At 37.6% G+C, this 23033-nt stretch overlaps 1 protein-coding gene across 2 annotated transcripts in view; it reads right to left on the reverse strand.

Moving 5' to 3' along the window:
• Window positions 1-23033, reverse strand: part of LIN7A (lin-7 homolog A, crumbs cell polarity complex component) — a 120429-nt gene that overhangs the window by 40878 nt on the left and 56518 nt on the right. The window lies entirely within an intron of this gene.

Consider the following 23033-nt stretch of genomic DNA (forward strand, 5'->3'; position numbering starts at 1 on the left):
TGGGTCAGTTATCCTGGTGATTGGGACCAAAAGTCCTTCCTTCCTTCCTTCCTTTTTTTTTTTTTTTTTTTTTTTGGTGGGGGATGGTTGCAACAGAGAAGACGACCATTTTTATTATTGGCTATCTGCGTTCGTCAAACATAAAAACTTTTATATTTAGTTTTATAAAAACTACTTTGTCAGTAGGAATTTTTACCATTTCATAAAGTGCTGTCTCTCAAATATGTGATAAAATTATATATATATATATATATATCCTGAATCTAAGGAACACTTTAAATTTTTTTTTTTAAGATTTTGTTTATTTATTTGACAGAGAGAGAGACAGTGAGAGAGGGAACACAAACAGGGGGCGTGGGAGAGGGAGAAGCAGGCTTTCCCTAAGCAGGGAGCCTGACATGGGACTCGATCCCATGACCCTGGATCCTGACCTGAGCCAAAGGCAGATGCTTAACGCCTGACCCACCCCGGCACCCCTAGTAAAGTAACACTTTAAAAATACTTAAAATGTTTTTTAAATTTTTTAAAAATTTATTTTTAAAGTAACACTTTAAAAATAATTTTTAGGGCGCTGCAGTGGCTCAGTCAGTTGAGCGTGGGGCTCTTGTTTTCTGCTCAGGTCATGATCTCAGGGTAGTGAGACAGAGATAGAGCTCAGCACAGAGTCTGCTTGTCCCTCTCCCTTTGCTCTTCCCCCACCTCTGCTCCCCCTCTCATACACTCTCTCTAAAATAAATAAATTAAATCTTAAATAGTTTCATAAATTAATATTCCACAAAGCTGGCCTAACAATATCTTTTCCTTGCATGTTGGAAGGTATGTTACCATTCATGACACATATTCATAATTCATAAATACAGAAGATAAATGGTATTCGGGGGTAGGGACAGGTAAAGACAGAGATTCTTAGGACTAGTTGCAGAGAGGAACATATCAGCTATGGGCTCATATTAACATTTAAATGAAATATAAATAACAGAAGTAAAATCTGGACTCAGAATGATATTGTACTAAGCACATCGTTTTTGCCGACTAATGGACCAAAGTTTAAGCCTCGCAGTCTGACTGGGGAACTACAAGGTCCTGGTTGAACCACTTCACCAGTTTGACCTTCTTTTTGCCCATCTGAGAAATGGGTAAAGAATATTTATTTAGTATAGTTTTTTCTTGAAATAATACTTTCAAGAAATAATACTCTGGCACTTAAAGACCACTCCTTAAATAGCAGGCATTATTATTAATTACGATTTTAGGCACAACCATGAAAATTGTTAGAAAGTAGTAGAAAAAAAATGTTTTCCTTCTAAATTGTCAGGGATAGGGTTATAAAACCTATATATCAGTGCTAAAATACATTGCTTCATCATAAATAAGCTTAAGTATAGAGAAGGGCCCTTAAAACATAGTTTGAAGATGACATTTAGGAAAAGAAACCAGGAAGGTTAAATATTTTAGACTCTCTGCCCATTTTAAAGATTTAAATAATAAAGTTGTAAAAATCAATTATATGATGTGTAGAGGTAAAAGTCCATTTGGAATTTTGCTGAGGAACTTTTTTGAGAGTGATCAATTAGCTACTCCAGTAAAAGATGAAGTAGAAAATTATTTTCCACACTTAAGTAAAAAGTTATTAAAGTGAATTCAGAATGTGATTCATGCATCTATTCAACAATCTTTCTCTGACTATCTCAGATGGACCTCTTCCCAACATTTCTTAGCTGGCTCATCATTTCTCAAAATACATTTGGTTGAGTCTCCATTAAGGCTAATGCATCTTTCCCAAGGGGCATGTTTAGAAGGAAAAAGACAAGGTGGCCTGGACTAGAAAGGTAGGGGCACCATTCAGAATCTACCACTTGGCCCTATACTTCACTAAGAAGTAGTGAGAAGTCTAAATGGGAAGGGAATAGTTTTCCAGGAAAGCATTTGTGCAGCCTGAGACTTGTTAATGCAAATTCTCCGGGTTACCAGCTGCTTAACATGTTTCCATGTTATTTCCTTGAAAGTGCATCGCTTTGTTTTGGAGAGATCTCTCTTCCACAAATTAGTTCTACTTATTTGATCTTACAGACAATTTAAGAGCAAGATTCTCCTTACTCTGCTTTTCTTGTTAATAATCTCTCTTAAATCTGATCCCTTTTCTAAAAGATTTTTATTTATTTGAAAGAGAGAGAGAGAGCGCACGAAGGAGAGCGAACACAAGTGGGGTGAGAGGCAGAGTGAGAAGCAGTCTCCCCACTGAGCAGAGAGCCCTATGTGGGGCTTAATCTTGAAACTCCGGGATCAAGACCTGAGCCAAAGGCAGATGCTTAACCAACTGAGCCACCCTGGTACTCCTCTTTCATTCTATGGTAACTCATTATCTCTTGCTCAAAGCTCGGATTAGTGTCTTCATTGGGTCTCCCACCACCAAACACTATTAACTTTGGTTACCATTGTCAAGGACCTACCTGACCATGTCACTATTGTGCTTTTAGCGGTCTTCAGCTCTTAAAAGTTGCAAAGTCAGATGCCTCCAGGAGTTAAACCAATGACAATAATGCAGAACCCACCCTTTTCTCATGACTTCATTCCCCTAATTGTTCTCCTCCACCCTCACTGTTCCCCAAACATATCACACAGTTCCAGCTGCCTACATCTTTGCATATACGGTTTGCTCTGTTTGGAATGTCCTTTCACTTGGCAGCTCCTTGTGTATACCTGTTTAACGCGATGCTAAAAGACCCAATTATCATTTTCTCCATTTCTTGTTCCTGGCTTCATCCAAGCAGAGAAATCTCTCCCTCCTTAGTTTTAAACCATTTGAATGTGTCTGGAGTCATTTTTGTGATCTTTTCCAGGGAAAGTTCTATCTTTGCTTGCAACCAAGGGTGTTTATGAGGACAATCATTAGCAAATAATGAGGAAGTTGTCATCAATGGATGAAAGCAGAAAGCAATTTTGTGAGTTTCTGAGATAAAGTCAATAAAAATTTAAGAATAATTATCTTTAATATTCTAATTTGAATTGTGAATTAAAAAGTGGAGTATGCAACAGGCAGCTTTATGGACAGATAATCCACAGGTCCTGCAGATGCCATGTATTCATTGTACGTTCCGGTCAGCTACTTGATTTCACTAGGGTTCAATTTTCTCATTTGCAACATAAACCTTAGAGTTGTAACTAACTTCTAGGTCTGTTAAGAGGATTAAATGAGGTCAGAGCAGTTTGCAGCATGTAATAAGTTTATTAAAAAAATGAGCTATAATGATGATGATGATGATGATGATTAATATTCAATGTTTCCCAACTTATTTGACACTGGGATCTTTTGGGAAGCATCTCCTGGGATTGGTAGTCCATGAAAATATTTTACAGAGAATAGATGGGAGACTGTAGTTCTCAGCTGGGGTTGTTTTTGCATAGTAGGAGACATTATTTGGCAATGTCTGGAGACATTTTGGGTTGTCACCTATGCAGAGGGGGATGGCGTTATTGGCATCTATTATTAGAAGACCGAGATGCTGTTAAATAGCCTACCAGGCTCAGACTAGCTCTCTAGAACAAAGAACCATTTGCCAAAATGTCAATAGTCTTGAGATAGAAAAACCCGGAACTAAGAAATCATGCTCTATCATTTCTTCTTATACATAATCGATAGCCATAAAAAGACACTTACGTAGCACTGGGTAAAGGATCTTGTAAACGATAAAAAAAAAAAAGCGGGGGGGTCTTGTTCAACAAACATCTTTTGGAGTAAATAGTCATAATTCTGGTGAGCATCTGATGAAGATTTGTTCAAGGCCAAGTGTAATGCTAAGCGTTTTATATCTGTAAGTTCATTCGATGCTCACAACTTAGGGCTCAGGCACTCTACACACAAGGAACCGGCCACAGAGACGGTAGTAGCATGCCTGTGACCACACAGGTAATGGCAGATTTGATGTAGAGATTCAGATGTAATTGCCTCCCAAATCTTCCCTCTTTCAACCACACGAGGCTTTCTTATTGAGACAGCATCAGACTACTATTATTTTGTCAGCAATGGGGAAACAAAAACTTGGAAGATGTCACCAATATTTGTTTACATTTGGAATAAATCCATCTAGGTTGAATATGATCCCTACCATTATACAAGTGGTGGCTGCAAATGTATCATACGATTTGGAAACTAACAAATTCATCAATCCAAATGAAAGTGAAATAGCATTTTAAATTCTTTTATGATTATAATGTACCAAGAGTCAAGGAAAAGAAGCCAAATATTATTGTTAGTCTTTTCTTCTGTAAGGCACCGCAGATTCTGATCCGTTGGATTTTAAATACTGGCTGACATGGTCGAGTTAGAGTCAAGTCAAAACTGGGAGATATTAGTTCTATTTCCATTAGCTATGTTGCCTTATGAAAGTTACTGAGCTCATCAATTTCTGGGGACAAAATGTATCCCTACCTATCTTACTTTTCAAAGACCATTGTGCAAACATTTGTAAAACTTTGAAGGAAGTTGTTATAGGAAGCTAAAATATTTTACCAGATGCCCTGAAGAGAATTCTTTTTTTTTTTTTTAAAGATTTTATTTATTTATTTGATAGAGAGAGATCACAGGTAGGCAGAGAGGCAGGCAGAGAGAGAGAGAGGAGGAAGCAGACTCCCTGCTGAGCAGAGAGCCCGATGTGGGACTCGATCCCAGGACCCTGAGATCATGATCTGAGCCGAAGGCAGCGGCCTAACCCACTGAGCCACCCAGGCGCCCCCCTGAAGAGAATTCTTAAAGGGAAAACAGAAAATGGTTGCATGAGCTTCAGTCAGGGACAGTGGGGATTACAGTTTCCACAATCAGTTGGGTCTCCAAATGTCTGGACAATTTCAGCTACAACATTTCTAAGTACTTTCCACTTGGGTAAGATGGGTTTAATTTTCCTACCGACAGTCCAATGCAAATTTGTCAATATCACGGTTTAGATACTGAGAAAGGAGAGACTAAAATGTAGTTTAAAAGAAAAAAAAATAAAGATAGCAGAGTTCCATTTAATATTTACTCAAATAATAATAGCAATCAGGAATTCTCTTGGCTGAACGTAGCAGAAAATCCAACTTCAGTGGCTTAAACAAATAATAAAGAACTTCCAAAAAGTCAAGAGTAAGAAAACAATCCAATTAAAAGATGGATAAACTCTTTGAATAGACATGTCATCAAGGAAGATCTATGGGTGACAAATATGAAGATCCTCATCACCACAGATACTCAATATCATTAGTCACTAGGAAGAGTCAAATTAAACATAATCAGATACATCTACACTCTTTTACTATGTCTAGACTTTTTAAAAACATTGACAACACCTACTATGGGCAAGAATGTTTAACAACCGGAACTCTTGTACATTGCTGGTAGGAACGCTCAATGGCACAACCACTTGCAAAAACAGGATACCATTTTGCTATAAAGTTAAACCTACACTTATCTTAAGATTCCCTTATCTACTTCCAGCTATTTGTCCAAGATAAATAAAAACATATATTCATAAAAAATGGTGTGCAAATATTTATAGCAGCCCTCTTCATACACACCACAAACTGGAAACAATTCAAATAGCCTCCGATGCCAAATGAATAATTAAATGGAAGCACATCTGTACAAAGGAATACCGCTTGGCAGTAAAAAGGAAGAAACTACCCATACATGCGACGATGTCGATGAATCCCAGATGGATGTTGCTTAAATGAAAGAAGCCAGAATCCAAAACTATTTCATGTCTGTGACACTCTGGGAAAATAATAGGAACAGAATATAGATCAAAGTTGCCACAAGTTGGGGATGGGGAAGAGTTGACTACCAGACATGAAGAAATTTGGGTGTCTTGGAAATCCTAATCCTGACAATGGTGATGATCATGTGATTGCCTGTGACAATTAAAACTCTTAGAATTGTACACCGAAAAGAGGAAATATTATTACTTTATGTAAATTATACTTCCATGACCCAAATTTTTAAAAAAGCAGAAAATATTTTGAGATGAAAATATTCTGAAACTTCATCATGGTTTTGGAAATGAAACACAAGGGCTTTGAAATACAAAGAACAACATATATTTAAAGTGCTTAGTGGAATGAAAAGATGACATCAGTTCTCATGCCTTAAAGTTTATAAATGTGGAAAGCAACATATACTTTAATGGATGGTAACATTTCTTTCAAGTAAGGATGCTCCAGAGATTTTGTAGTACCTCATTACGAAGAGGCTGGCTCCTAAAATGTCAATAGAATTACAATTAAGATTAAATACACTCCTCTATATCAGTGACTAGAAAAAAGAAATAAACCTTTCAGCAACATTGTGAATAATGAAAATTACATTAGGTAACTCGAGAAGGAAAAAAAAAGTGGAAAGACAAACGATCAGAATTATTAGAGCAAATTAATGAGAAACAAAGTCCAAATGGGAAAACGATATGGTCCAAATCCTACTACATTACAGTGTTCGTTAAGACTTATGAAATCTATAGATTTTATTTAAAAAGCAAGTAAGAATGCACATTTTGAAGATAATAAAAAGCCAGTAAAAGTATTAAGACTGATATTTGTATCTATATTTATAATTTTTAGTGGTTTTCTTGATTTTTCAGATTTGGAAACTCAGATAAGAGTTGAATAAAGAAAGTTATTTGATATGGTATCTTGATTGCAAAGTATTTAAATATTCTAATGATATTAAAAGCAAAGATTGATCCTTTTTCATATCCTTTTATAATTACAGCCACCTGGGTAGTTGGACAACATCTACAATATTAAGTCACAATATACCTATCATAATATACTAAAAATATGGAAGGTTTTCTGAAAGCAGATTTTAGGCAGGGGAGGTATTAAAATGAATTTGTGGCTCTAAATTTAAATGCATTTAGTGGAGTGGAGTCCATGCATGCAAAAAATCAAGTGCCTTGATGTGGATGTGCATACTATATACTTCATATGGCTAAAATAAAATAGAGATAGAGCTTAAGTTACTGAAAATATGATCTGCTTATTTTAAGAGGTTTTGTAGAAATAATCCCAGATCAACCGAAAATTGGTTCATCTATTAACAAAGAGATAGTTCAAAAAATACCTAACTTTTGCCTTGAGTTTTTCTTCCATTTTGGAAAAATGGCAACCATAAATAAATGTTATGTATTTAAAACTATAACTATCTATGTATCTATCATATATGCTTTCCATATGCTTTTGTAGCAGCCAAACATTTTGTTTAAAATTGCAGTGTTAGAATTCCTATAAACTAAGGAATTTAAGGTATAAAACTTCATGTCTAGAACGAACCAACCATTGTTTGCAAAAAGGAAGGAAAATGACACATACTGGTTACCAGTCATGTCTGCTACAATTAGACCATCCAAGGTCAAATTAATCCTGTGAAAGTCCAAGAAGGATAAAATTTCCAGAGTAATGTCTTTTTCTACAGCTTTCTAATAGCCATCAACCTTGATGAAAATATGCCACCCGCTGGACAAGAAAAATATTGACAGGTATAAAGAAGCAAAGGACAATACATCTCTATTAGGCTGCAATGATTTGCAGAAGAGGGTTCAGTCAGTAAGGCAGACAATTGATGGTATTGTTGGACTAATCAAACAGGCGACTGACATTGCTTCCAGAAATGGACCTTGAAGTGGAAGCCTTCCTCCTTGGTTCAGTGACAACTGTGCCATGTAAAATACTCTTTATGTCCTCAAACCAGGAAGGGGAAGATAAATGGACTCTGCAGTTTTTAGCCACAAAATACCTTTTTTTAGGCAGTATGCCTCAAAACTTCATTTTTTTTCAACAGTGCCGGTATGGTATATAGTAAATGCTTTTTGAAAGAGAGCACTTCCTTTCAGCACTGAAGAAAAAAACCTCAATTAAAAATTGTCAATGGGGGTGCCTGGGTGGCTCAGTGGGTTAAAGCCTCTGCCTTCGGCTCAGGTCATGATCTCAGGGTCCTGGCATTGAGCCCCAAATCAGGCTCTCTGCTCATCAAGGAGCCTGCTTCCACCTCTCTCTCTGCCTGCCTCTCTGCCTGCTTGTGATCTCTGTCAAATAAATAAATAAAATCTTTAAAAAAAAAATTGTCAATACATCTACTGCTCTCCAGAAGCAAATCAGCTTTCCTACAGAGCCTCCTACTTCACCAGTCTCCTGCCAAGATACAGCTGACAACTAAGTCATCAACAAGATGGCATTACCTATAATTAAAAGCAAAAATAAACAAACAATAAATACTGAATTTGAAGATCTTAAACAAATATGACATTTTGAGACTAAAAACTTCTGGCCCTCCCTCCCCCATGTTAGCCTCTGCATACCTGCTTACTTTTTGTCCCAGTAGCCACAGGGAAGGAAGACCTGTTGCTCCTGTGATTGGTCAGCAACCAGGAGCTGTGTTGGGCCACAGTTTTACTAGTGACACTGATCGTGTTTCTAAAAGCTCAGCCGTCATGAGACACCCCTTCATCCCTTTCTGTATCCATGTCACAAGAAATCAGGCAGGAGATGCCCACCTGGGGCAGATGTAGCTGGCCGTGTTGTTTCAAAGTCTACTTTCGCAGGCTTAACCAGACACCACAAATTCAGACTGGAGAAAAGATAGGTTCATTTAGGTGTCTGGGCCCAAAATTCATGATCTAATCTATGTTTTACTAGACAGAGCTGCCCTACAGAGGATTTGGTTACTTTCCATGCCATTAACAAAGCAGTAATATGTTTCTTATTTGGTTTTGGTCCTTTCATCTAGCATCCTTGGTTGGTAACTCCCTGAGAAGGAAGGGTGAAATGCAGAAGAGGACTTGAGCACTCCCGGACCCATTGGCTATAAAACATCTTAACAGCGTAGACACTTCAGGTCTATCTCTCACAATCCACTTGTGTAAGTCCAAGCTCAACTACCTGACTCAGACTTTCTGCTGCCCTGTGACACATACCATCTATGACTTTCTTCAAAGGACACTGAGTAGACCACAGCAGTAGAAGAGCTGAATTGAAAGGGTTCATAATTTGTGACCAATCCCATGTCTTAGAGGATTTATGTGAACATAGTATTATTCTGCTGAAGGAAAACAGCCTCGAGTTGCAAGTGATCTCTAGTGCTTGGAGTTAGATAAAGATGAAGAGTATTTTGGACAGAATGATGCCTTTAAATATCTACCCATCTGCCTCGCCAAGTTACAATGGAACTACGAGTTTTTTTTGAAATGTTTATAGGTTAATGCTAATAAGAAGAACCATTAAGAAAGTTCTCCAGCACTCTACTGCCTAAATGATGTGGGAGGGATGAGAGGACCCTTAAGGAGGGTATTCTGGGGTCACTTAGCAATGAGGATTAAATGCCCCTCTCACACTTGACAGTAAATGGCACATCTTTTCATTTGTTCTTGGTTTTGTAGGGACTCAGTAGGAAAGCCTCAAAACTATTGGTTTGTTACATAACACAGTCCTCAGATCTCTACCAATTGTGAAATTTCCAAGGTTATTTATATCGCTTGTTTTAAATGAATTAAAATGACAGTACTTATACTTATTTTTCCAAAGGGAAGAGAAAATACTTTATTCAGTTTTATAGTTTTGCAACTAATTATTCTGTTATATAAAAGTACAATAATTAGCTGTTAGGCTATAAAACTGAGGAATGGCTATAATTTAAAAGAAAACTGTGTCATTAACTATTAATTTCTCTACTTATTTTTATGATGGGTTTATATTTCCTAGCGGGTTCTTTACACATATAACTTTCATAAGGTAAGGCAAATTAAATGCTTTGTACAAATCATTTAATAACTGAAGGAACAAAGGGAGATCATAAATAACAGTATTTTCATAGGGTCCACATGGCAGGTGGCCAAGCCACCAGGGAGAAATCTCTTTCCTTACGGTTGTCTAAAAAAGAATTCCCTTAAGGCAGCTGTTCCCATCCTGTCCTTGTTACACAGCCAGAGTCCTCTGTGACAGGAAATGCCTGAACAAAATGTTGGGAAGATGTCATATCCAATTAGTCTAACACCATTCAAAGGGACTGGATTATCTCTATTTGTTTATTCGGGGTAAAATTCAAATGAGGTTTGGGGCCTAAAAATTTGTCTCATTTTAGTGATTGGATTAAGATGATGTGAAATTTCATGAAGGGTCCCAAAACACGAGAATATTGCTCACTGGGAGCAATTTTAAAATTTAAAATTCACCTATGCACTTAAAATTTTGCAAGTGTTGTAAAATTCTACTTCTTCAAACAGGTCTATATGTGGTAAGTGAACTAATCATTTGGGTCATTTTGGTGTGTACAGTCATTGTCACAGGAGTCATATGAACTAATAAGTAAACACTAAAGAAAAACTCAACTCCGTTATTAAAAACCAACCCGATTATTCAGTTGACTGAACTGAAATTATTATGACTAATAATAGGTTTCCAGAGGTAGCAGTAAAAATACAGGATGCCCAATTAAACTGGAATTTCAGACAATGGTTAGATTTTTAGTTTAAATATGTCCCACATAATATTTGGGACATCATAAGTGGATTGTGGTTGAAAAAGAGACTATTATAGTTTGGGAGGCCAGAAATGTTAAATAAAATTCAGAGCAAAATAGTCCATACAACTAAGGTGTAGACTGAACAGAACTTGGTGTTCGTAGGCTCTGGGTGAGGAAAGACGGAAAGAGGTCCAGTGTGGAGGTGTGGGCAGGGATGCTGGATAATGGGTTTGATTTGGGATGATATTGCTTGATTTGTCTTGTGATCTCCAAGAAATGTTCAGTAGATAGCTAGATATGTAGATCTGAAGGCCAGAGGAAGAATATAAACTGTAAGATACAATTTGTGAGTTATCTACTTAGTTGGCAAATGAAGCCCTTTGTGTATATGTTATCTTCTAGAAGAAATTTAGAGTGAGAAAATAGGGTCTTGAGGGCTGGCTCTAACATCCACCTATGTAATGTATAAACTGAGCCTTAGTCTTATATTGAACCAATGGAGCCAAGTCATCTTTTTTGAACTTAAATAATTCACAAATATGCCTTTTCCAGTGAAATATTTCTAGAGTTAGTGGGTATTAAGGCAGGCACATACTGCATGCAGCACTGGGTATGGTGCATAAACAATGAATCTTGGAACACCGAAAAAATAAAATTAAATTAAAAAAAATAAAAGGAAAAGAAAAAGAAAAAGGAAAAAACTATATCCAGGAGAAAAAGAATACAAATAGATACATCTTTAAAAAGTGAGTTACCAGCATATATAATTACATACATTATAGAAAATTTGTACACTATAGAACTGTACAAGCAAAAAGTTAAAATAATTTGTAATTCCGTATTAGGATACAACCACTGTTAACATTTTGGGAGATTTATTTCTAGTCTGTTTTATTTGTTCAATTTTAAAAATCAACATCAATTCAGTCACTATATACTTTTTGTAATCTGGTGTTTTACTTAAAATATTGGGAATGTTTTCCTCATGTATTAAATACTCTTTCATATTATTTTAATGGTTTCCTTGTATTTAATCTTATACTGTGCCATATGTATTTATGAAAAATAAAAGGCACTCTATACCTTATGTACAGATCTTATCACCTGTCCATGTGGAAGAGTTTATCAATTACCATTTTTGCTGTAGTTTATACACTGGATATCTATTCATTCCTACCTCTTCTTTCTCATGTTCAGATAGACTCAAGAAAATACAGACCCATTTAGCTGTAACTAGAAGTCTGTTAAAAAAAAAAACGGAATAAATGTGATAGGGTCAATAGAAAAGAGAAGTGGACTGTAATTACTTCCTGATCAAATCCAGTACGTTCACTGCTAAATATACATTAGACTTATCTTGATTTTCTTTAAATCTTAAGCATATAAATACAACACATAAAATTAAACTCTGCATTTTACCAATTAGATCATAACCAGCTCATTAAAACACAAAAGCAGATTGTATACATTATCACTGCTCATGGCAAAACCACGCTAGGTGGTGAGTGGGTACTGATTGTCATAAAAAAGTGTGCATTAGAAAAAATCCTATTGGTGACAGACATGATTTTTCAACCATAAAAGTTTGTTGCTAATGCACAAAAGGATTGGGATCAGATCATGTGACTTATTTTTTAATCTACTAATTACTTTTGTTTTGTTTTTCTTTTTTCTTTCTATTTGATTACTTGAAAATTTACTGATGTTAAAACTGAGTTATAGACAGTTGAATAAAAAGAGAAGATATTAACAAAGTATTTTCAGTAACTCCCCATCTGTACCTCCTGCCAATTTAAGTGATACACAGAAACAAAATTTTCTTATACTCACTATAGGAAGCAATTCTTGCTATAGATAAAATTTACCCTAACAAGCAAGAAAATTACTAAAACAGATATTTCTGAAATTAAGTTATTACCAAAAAAGATTGCTTGATAAATGAAGTTTCAGAACAGGAGAGGCTACAGACACATGTTGAAAAATGAACAGAAAGAATCCCAAGTTTTGGTCTGAGTTTTAATATGAAATTATTGCATAATCACCAATTTTTCCAAATGTTCCATGGCTCCTTCTACTATTTAAAAAAATAGTTTTAAAGAGAATGCTAATTCCCCATTTAAAGACTTTGAGATAGGAGTTATGCAGTCCTTGAAATAAATCTTCAAAATACAGAAGCAGAAGATTTGGTTCTTTTCCAAAGAAGTTATCAGATGGCAGATGTCATAACTGTCAAAGCTCTGACCGAGTCTTCCAGCTTGCACTACCTTTACAGTGAGGCACATTTTGGTGATTTCTGGGAAACTTATAAAAATAGTTTTATCATAATTTTTGAGTCTCTTGGAAAAAAACAAATCATGAATCTTTATAATTATATATTTATACATATTAATTGCATTCCTAGGCCTGATCTCTCCTCTTGAATGATTATATTGAAAATGATCACTACAACTGATTCCTGTGACTTGCAGTAGTTAAGGTCTATTAAGTGTCTGCAAATGCTGAATTAGCCAATTCTGAGCCATTGTTCCCAGGGAAACATGGGCCTAGGTTCCTGCGAGCCTCTGGTCACAACATCCTCATCAACCAACCAATTTATTAACTTGTTTTATGTGTGTTTTTGTTTAAAGACACTTAATTCAATAAACGTTTTTGATCTTTAACATTGAACTCAAGGCCAACGGCACTACCACTTACACCGGAATGAAGTTAATCTAGAAAGAGCTTTCTCCTGTAAGGCACATCCCAAGCCTTCTTGCAGGGAGGAACACTGGCCAGAACTTCAGTGCCATGCTTGGGGGCCAATCCCAACAGCGGCATCACCAACAAAAATATAAAAATGAGACAGACTTGACACTAAACAAACCATGAAAAGAACACTTGTTTACGGCGGAGCACTGCCTTGCTTATTTTCAGCCAGGAACATGAGGGTGCTCACTGGGTGACTCACGTTTTTCACAACTGTGCACATGTTCAAGAATGACCGCAAAATAAATTTTAGCAAGTAAGTGAATTCATAAATACAGCATCCCTGAATAATGAAGACTGATTGTATGAGGATAATTCATTTAAGAAGCTACAAAATGAAGAGTATCAGAACAGGCTTGCCTTTCCTGACACTGTCCCGGCTCGCCATTACCAAAACACCAGACTACCCTCTGCATGGGCAGGAGTTTTCCATTTCCTCTTCTCTGATGCGCTCTATTAAATTCAACTTCTGTTCAAGGCACCAGGCTTGGCTCTGTTCAATTAATCTCATAAAGTGCATAAAACGATCACTAAGTTCTAATTTGTCATCAAAGATGACCCCAAGCTCTTAAACATGTGCAGGTCTGATAAAAAGAGGGAGGGAGGAAATGAAGGTTTGGTTTTTTTAAAAAAACTACTGGCTTAAGAACTCTAACAGAGTTAGAGTTCTATTTCAAGTTCATTCATTCAAGGGCTAAATAGACACACAGAAGTGATTTTTTTCCTCCATTTTCTTGTTAGATTAAAAAGGTGACTGAAGCAGAGCAAGTAAGCAAACATAATTAAACATACTTAATTTATAAAGGTAGAGCCTAAAAATGGTTCTAAGGCTAGTCATACAAAAGGGCAGTGTGTCCTCTCAAAGATAAGAGAAAGAGAGAACAGAATCACTTGTCCATAGGCACACCCAAACTTAACCAGGTTGCTACTAATGACAGAATTTATTTGGCTTGAATTACCCAGACTGTTCTGGACCCTCCCCCTCTATACTGGTGAGTTTTTTTACTTTTATGGCCTATGACTGTGATGGCTCATTCACCCAAGAAGGAGAGAGAGCTGGCTCAAAATAGCTGCCCTGGTGGTAAATAGGTTTTGAAAATGACTATTTTGGTCTGGCTCATCAGAAGTGACATTTTGACATAGTTCTCTTAACACGGACAAGTATATTTAAAATGCTGTATTTTTCAAGGACCAAACAATGGCTACAACAGATATTTCTGGTCTTTACTCCATTCTGTATCCCATCTCGTGGAATGGGTCAGCCTTGCAGGGAGACTGAGGAATACATCGTCATGACTTTCAGGACACGCACACCTTTTCAAGATCTTGATTTCAATTCTTTTGGATAAATACTCAGAAGTGTGACTGCTAGATTATATGGTAGTTCTATTTTTAACTTTTTGAGGAAACTGCATACTGTTTTCAACAACTGCACCATTTTGCATTTCTACTAACCTTGCGTAAGGGTTCTAATTTCTCCACATCCTAACCAACATGTGTTGTCCTCTGTTTAAGCGAAATGAAATAAGCTAGTCACAGAAAGACAAATATTGCATGATTCTACTTATTTGAGGGATGTTAAAATAATTAAATTAATAGACTCATACATGGGCCTAATGGTTGCTAGGGTCTGGGGGAATGGAGAAATGGGAAATTACTAAACAATGGACATAAAGTTTCAATGAAGTAAGATAAATTCTAGAGACCTGCTGTACAACATTGTACCTCTGGTCAAAATTACTGCATTGTACACGTAACAATTTGCTAAGAGGATATATCTCATGTTAAGCATTCTTACAAGAATAAAATAACATTTTTTTAAAAATGAATAGAGTAAGGACACGTCTTATGCATATCAACGGAAATTCTTTTTTAAAAGCTAACTGACAAAAGGCTTGTTTTCTGGAACATATTAAAATGTTCCTTTGAGGAAAGGGCAGAATCAAACATTCACTTAACCCCCAATTTTTTTCAGTTTTGTGAGAATCTCAGCTGCATTTTTGTAAAATGTCACATTTTTGTTCAATGTAAAGATTTGTTCAATTATATATTGACCATATTTATAAAAGGATTTGCTAAAGATTACTTACACGTGTCTTTCAATATTTTCATCTAGAAAAACCCCAAGAGTCAAAGTTACATTCCTAAGTGTAAGGACATATGATTGATACTGACTGTATTTCTTTCTTTACTGAAACCAAGTCAGCTCACCTGGACCTAACATTCAAGATGACATGGCAAATCAATTTTAAGAGTGCATTCACAAAGCTTGAACCCTCTGCTCCAATGACACCCTCACCACTTTAAATACCCCCACTCCACTTGGAACCTGCATAAGCTTTTCCAAAGTTGGGTCAATATGAGAGCCAGGGGAAAAAAAAAATAAAAGTAAAAAAAGAGAATCACTTTATGGCTGCAACAGAACACAGCAGAAATGAGGTAGAGAAAATCATGGACTGTTTACATTGGCCATCTTTGATAAAGGCATTTGAATTTTCTTGCTTTCAAAAATGATTGTTTTTCTTTGCCAGGAAGTAGGCATGTGTTTCCATTAGGGATATTGTTGGAAGATCCCTACAAAGAAAAACATCTGCATCATTATCACTACTGTCAGAAAACTTCTCTGGCAGACAAAGCAGCAAATGCCACTTGTCTCAAGCAGCAGAAATGCTAACTCATTGCATAGCCCAGACCTGAAAATGAACTAAACTTCATTTAACTTTTGGAAGTGATATGCCAGGTTTAATTATAGAATGCAAGAAGAAAGACACCAAAATGCAACATTTTTTAATGTGAAAATATTTCATGAGACTTTTTGTCTCTTGAAGAAAAAGTAGGTCAATTTTATCAACCTCGAAGATGATGTGAATCTGACTGCATTATTAACCTGTCCTTACGCGGGAAGAAAAGCTCAAAGATTAATCAGGTTGAAGTGCTTCATTACTACCTCCCCTCAAGCAGGTAAATGCTATCCATTCAGATTGATACAATTTCTCTCTCAGTCACTGATGATTCCTGTCACATTGCCCACTCATTTTTTTAAAAAGAATTTATTTATTTATTTGATAGAGATCACAAGTAGGCAGAGAGAAAGGAGGAAGCAGGCTCCCTGCTGAGCAGAGAGCCCAATGCGGGGCTCGATCCCAGGACCCCAGGATCATGACCTGAGCCAAAGGCAGAGGCTTAACCCACTGAGCCACCCAGGCGCCCCTGCCCATTCATTTTTATTAGAGATAATTTTCAGCACAACTCAGCATTAAAGGGAAACAATCTTGTGATCTCATGTCTGTTTTTTTTAAAGATTTTATTTATTTATTTTGAGAGAGAGGAGGGCCATGAAGGGCGGAGAGGGGATTCAGCAAGGAGGGGCAGAGGAGGAGGAACAAGCAGACTCCCCGTTGAGCAGGGCGTCCAAAGGAGGGCTAGATCCCAGGACTCTGAGATCATGACCGACCTGAGCTGAAGTTGGATGCTTAACCGACTGAGACATCCAGGTGCCCTTCAAGCCTGTTTCTAAATCTGCAGTGTCCTCTTTATGAATATGCAAATGCATATTCTTGAAAAGTCTTTTATTTAAATAGATTGGGTAGTCCCTTTGCGAATCTGTTGAGAAACTTATCTCTCTGTATTGTAGAATTAAAGACATTCTACACTGGTATGACCAATGAAATGCAAAGCCCATTTATCTGTCAATTTACCAGACTTGTTTTTTAAATTGAGTGGCCTGTCCTGCTATCTAATGAGACTAGAGATACCTTCATATGTCGTACCTATCCCAGTTTTTATGACCCTACTTGAAGACAAAGTAGGAAGTCAAGGTACCAATCCAACGACTGAACAGTGGAGAAGAGGAATGGGATCCATGATAGCTCGGGGACATCAAGAACATTTTTTACAAAAACTGCACGGTTTTTCTGGAAGCCATCATGTTAGATTATGATGTACTGTGATTACAAACAAGGTTAATATTTAGGGAACCAAAAATAACCACCCTTGGGCTGAGGTGACACTGAAATTCTCAGCAAGATCCTGAGTCGGCGGCACAGTGTTTTAAAAGTGTGAGAAAGGCACAGACTGCTGTCCTTTGGCTCTGAGATAAGGAAACAACTGATGGATTATTGTTCTTTAATCTCTACCCTGAAGAAGACAGGAAGTTCCCCTTCTCAAAATAAGAGAAAGCATAACCTTCTGAAGAATAGAAAATGAGACTTCCTGGTTGAATCCTAGAATTATTGCCATGATTCCCAGGGAGCTGTTAGTTTTGTGGCCTGAGTTTCCCCATGTGGAGTGTAAGTAGATCATTCCTTAGATGGTTTCCTAAATTCAATATTATAATAATTATGGACTACACAGCAAGATAAGATATCAGAGGAACTTAATCTAGGATTCCCCAGGGGTTAAAACACGATGTGTATATATTTGCCTGTGTGTGTGTATGTGTGTGTGTGTGTGTGTTCAAGGAGATTTGTAACAGCTGACAAGGATAATGAATCTTCCGCTGTTGAAATTATATATAACAGAAGCCAATATTTGTTTCTGTTGTGTGGACATTCTTCAAAGACCAAATTTAATAAAGATGGAAGGATTCTCTCACTTTTAATTATTTTACATAAATTAAACTTCAGGTTATTAAATAGACACGAAGTTTTATCAAAGGAACTAATCAGTAAGACTACTCTATCAAGAGTAGTAGGTACTTGATTACATTTGAATGTGGTTCAATTAAATTGCTAAGTAACTGACTTAGAGTTCCTCTTGAAAACTATGAAAGCATTTTTGACTCTTTATTATACTCTCCTTAATATTGTTTCTATCTTCTTATTCAGTGTAGCTACTCATACAAATAATGTTTTTAGTTTCTTTTTGCCTTTTTTTTTTCTTAGTTTGAATTCTGTCATTTCAGTTAGGAAGCACTTGGATGGAAATAACAAAAGATATACTTCAAAATAGCTCAGACCAGATGGTTTCCAAATGTTGCTACATAATGGAATCACCTGGGGGGGTCCTTGAAATATACTGATATCTGGCTCTCACCCAACACTCTGATCAGACAGCAGTGGGGTGAGAGCGGGGCATTCAGATTTTTAAAAGTTCTGCCCGTGATTCTCCTGTGCAGTTTGGAAAATACTGGCTCAAATACTGAGAAAAGCTAGTAACAAGAAAGTTCAAGATAAGGCGAATCTAGATAATTAGTTCAGGGACTTAATCTTTTTATCAAAAACCCAGGCTTTTACTCCTCTGGAATGTTCCGAATGTCCGTTTTGTCTTTGGAGGCTTGCTCTCCTTAGAGCCCTCAAAAGGCCAACATAGTTCCAAAAAAAAAAAAAAAAAAATCATATCCAGACAAGATAAGATCCAGTAGAAAAGAGGTATTTATCTGTTTCTATGTCTTTCCTTAATAGCTACAATAAACTCCCCAGAAACTTGTCATTGGACTTCCTCTCTTGCCACATTAGCTGTATCAGGGTCACTTCCTCACCCTGCTAAACCTATCATTCACAAGGGCTTACACTGGGGCACCTGCCTTACTTTAAGCCAGTAAGACTAACCCCTCTGAGGGAGTAAACTCATCCTTCCCTGAATTATTCTGGGGGAAGGATGCAGAGGTAGGAGGTGTAAGCACCTAAATAAAGTCATCTTTCCAGCCATCGGAGAGAAGTGAGGGAAGCTGTTTGGTAGGAAACATGGAGTGTCCGCTCTATTCCTTTCTTCCCCATTCTACTCCCTCTACTCCATCATCATAAGATAGGTTTCATCTTAGGTAAGATTTCTATCCATTCTTCTCCCATCTTTCTTTGCTCCATAAAAGTGAGAAATTATGAGGATGGCAGGGCTCCGAGGAAAATCAACTGGAAACAATCTCATTCTCCAAGCATGCTTCCTTGGTGGTAGGGTCTTATTATAATAAAATCCAATTCTTTTCAATATGCATTTTGTTAGTACTTGCAACCCATCCCCTTCAGGCCCAGAAATGTATAAAAGACATGTCTGCTGCATGGGTATTATATTGCCAATTTAACATATTAGTAGAATTTCCGTTTACATTTAAGTATACTTTTCAGATACACAGTCCACACCAAAATACGTATCCCTAAAGTATTCCTACACTGACAGCAGAGCAAAAGAAAAGCTGGAAGCAGCTGTGGTGAAATACTGGATGGTTAGCATCTTGACCGCACCTTGGTAGCAATTCTTATCTTTGGTAATGCTGAAGTTGCCTTCTGTGGGAGTGTAATGGTAATTATGGGAGGCCATCTGCTTAGTGGCGAGGTCATCACTCAGAGTTCTTCCAACACGTCAGTGTTTGCCTACTCAAGGATCCAGAGACATCAGCCCTGCTGGTAAGACAGGAAAGAAACTGGCAGGAAGTATGCCTTTCTCCACAGCCGTGTGCCATTTGTCTCTTAGGTCAAACTTGCCAGGAACTAATTAATTCAGAAACCAGGACGTGGCTAGGATCTCACTTAACTGTCTCCTGACAAGATAGATCAGAAATGCTACCTGCCAAACTGCTCAGCAAACTTATGGCTCAGCGTTAATTAACTAAGTGAGCACAGACACCCCGTTGGATAAGATCACTGGAGGCTAGAACTCGCCTCTTGGCTGCTTTTGCAAGCGGTCCCTGTTGGTTATCATCACTATCCGTTGGCGGGATTGGCTCCGTCTTGAGGAAATCCTAGAGCAGCGACTCTTCTCCGGTGTCCAAAAACAGACCCACTGCATTGGAACTGCTCCGCATTTGACACTTAAGAATGTCGATAAGGATGTGATCTTATCGAAACAAGGACACACGTGCCATTGAGAAGAGCCCAGGTGAAGCCACAGGGAGAAGCAGCTCAGGTGAACTGCGTTTTGAAAAGTAGGCAGAGAAAAGACACTGGCATTTAACAGTTGAACCCCAAATAGCTTAAACTTCATTTTAAAATGTCACGTGGTATATGAGACAGGCGAGCAGAAGCCTGTGAGGCTCAGCTAAAGGCTTCGTGGGAACTCCCTCTGGTCTTTCAGATGCCTGTGCTTTCTGGTCACACGTAAAGAAAGAAAGCGTTTCCATACGAATTTGAGGATGCCCCAGTGAGGAGAATGCTGGGGACACGTCTGTCCCTTCTGCCCAATCCACACTGCTTGGGTAGATAGTTGAGTCGGCCGGGTGTGGAGTCACTCCGGCAGAAGGCACCATACTCCATCACAGCTGTCAGGAGTTGCAAAGAGCCCTAGAGGTTTGGGCTGAGAACCATGCCTGTTGCGACCCTGTACTTTTTTAAAATTCACATCCCAGGGCGCCTGGGTGGCTCAGTGGGTTAAGCCTCTGCCTTCGGCTCAGGTCATGGTCCCAGAGTCTTGGGATCGAGCCCCGCATTGGGCTCTCTGCTCAGCAGAGGGCTTTCTTCCCTTCCTCTTTCTGCCTACTTGTGATCTGTCAAATAAATAAAATCTTTAAAAAAAAAAAAAAATTCACATCCCATGTGTCCTTAGAATAGACATATTCTTTTTTTTTTTTTTTAAGATTTTATTTATTTGACAGAGAGAGATCACAAGTAGGCAGAAAGGCAGGCAGAGAGAGAGGGGAAAGCAGGCCCCCACATGGAGCAGAAAGCCGTATGTGGGGCCCTATCCCAGGACCCTGAGATCATGACCCAAGTCAAAGACAGAGGCTCAACTCACTGAGCCACCCAGGCGCCCCATGAATAGACATATTCCTAATTTATAAACTTTTTGGAAATCGTTTCACTGAATAACATATTGTGGAAGATTCCAAGAAATAGATGACCATACAACGGTATATGTATTGTTAGAAATTTAGAAGACTATGTAACTATTAAGAGCATAATGCAACTGAATTATCACTAAGGCCTTATATATAATCCCCATGGGGCACTGAGTGGGCATGAATTACATAACAGTGTTACATGTAAAGCAATCAGGCAAAACTTAAAATTATAGAATCAAATAGTTTCAGCAAGCATTTCTCATGAACTTCTGCATTTATTATAGACAGATAACCAGATTATAGAAAGGATGGGAGTTAAAGGATAAGAAAGCTCCAATCAGGGAGAGGAAGCTTGTTGGTTGTAAGGCTCTGGGGACTTTGGCTAACTCCTAATAGGTTTGGGATCTCTCTTAGAATCTCAATGTACAAAGCACTACCTTCTCATTATAAATGTACAAAATGACAAAGAATATGTTGTGGGAAATCCCGTCTTGTACTTAGCATAATTGGTGCCTCTGTGCATGTTAGAGAAAGCTGGCCCTTCTTCAAGACACAGCCATCTGCCAGGACATCATAGTAATAAATATTCAAATCCACGACAAAAATGAATGATGTCCCAAAAAGATGCAGTGCACAGTCTTACTTACGATGCTTGAGAAGTTCCAGAAGAATAGCTAGCATAAGTACACTCTCCTCTTCAACAGGAAGAAAGGGAATTCTGCCAGTCCAGGTGATCAGCCTGACTTAAAATTCTGGACAAAAAAAATTCTGGACAAGTCCTGGGCACAGAGTTGAGGAGCAGCAGCTGATGAGAAGTAAACAGAAGTTGGGGCTGTGGGGGAGGGGGGCACAGCAAGCACAGAGGACTGAAGACATGGTCCAAAGATGCATTGAATTACAGCTAGCACCACAAACACCTTCTAGGTGTCTGGTGCCGTCATCTATGGCTTACTAGGGGAGACCACAATGGAAGGGAAAGTCTGTTGTGACCAGAGATCATGAACAGGAAAAAACTTGCTGAGCCGGAACTCTGGCCAGGCTATGTTTAGCAGAGTCATTCCTTTCCCTGGGGCCTCCTCTGGGTGCTAGCTACAAACTAAAAAAGTCATTGATCCGGGGCCTAATTTACCACTGTCCATGAACACCGTAAATGTAATATGTTTGTATTAATTTTAGCAGCAAACAGGGAGTCTGAGGGATTATTTGTATACCTTAGGAAAGGTCAATGGAAAATTCTGCTATAAATGGAAAAAGCATTCATGTAGAAATGATCTAAGCCCCGAGGCCCTAAAACTAGTAATTGCTACATTTTTAAAAGAACCAAAATCGCAGTCAGAATTAAGAAATCTTCAGGTGAAAACAGTGACGGGGGGTGGGGTAGGTATCCTTCTCACTCAGCTTCTTTCCCTTTTCCAGACACATTCAAGGATAGAAGCAGTGGAATGAGAGGAGGTAAAGACAATGTTTCAGTGGTTACCTGACTTTTTGATGCTCAGAGAAAGGGAAGGTAGCGGAGAAGGGCGGGAAACAGGAAATGTCCCTGAGTTAACACACAACACCTAATGATTTTGTTTCCTTAATAACCTGCTACATTAAAAATAATGTATATTGAATGGCAGTGTCTGAAACAGTATCTTTAAGAAATTATATCTGTTAGCAAAGCAAGTCAATAAGCTTAATTACAATGCATCTGGTTTGAAAGCCAACTAACTAGTTTTATATATTGAAATCAGTCACTGAGGGAAACTCTCCTTTTACTACTTTTTAGCTGCCAATATGTATATCAATACTGAATACACTGAAATGTATAGTTCAATAAGCATATGTCTTCCTAACAATTCTAAATATTGCTTTCCTAAAAGAAAATCGATGTCTGTAAACATCTGAACATTTGACATTAAATAAACAAAATAGCCTGACAGATGATGAAATTGTGAATATTTTGCTTGTAAACTCACATTTATGTATCCACTGTAAAACATCTTTCAAAATTAAATGTAAGAATTTGATAGTCAAATACTTTCTGGAATCTTACAATAAGTTAACAAATGTAAATCTTACTATCACTGGTAATTCAATGAAAAAATATTTTATCTC

The sequence above is a fragment of the Mustela putorius genome, unplaced genomic scaffold, assembly GCF_011764305.1.
Source record: "Mustela putorius furo isolate JIRA1106 unplaced genomic scaffold, ASM1176430v1.1 tig00000640_pilon_pilon_pilon, whole genome shotgun sequence".
NCBI classification, from domain to species: Eukaryota; Metazoa; Chordata; class Mammalia; order Carnivora; family Mustelidae; genus Mustela; species Mustela putorius.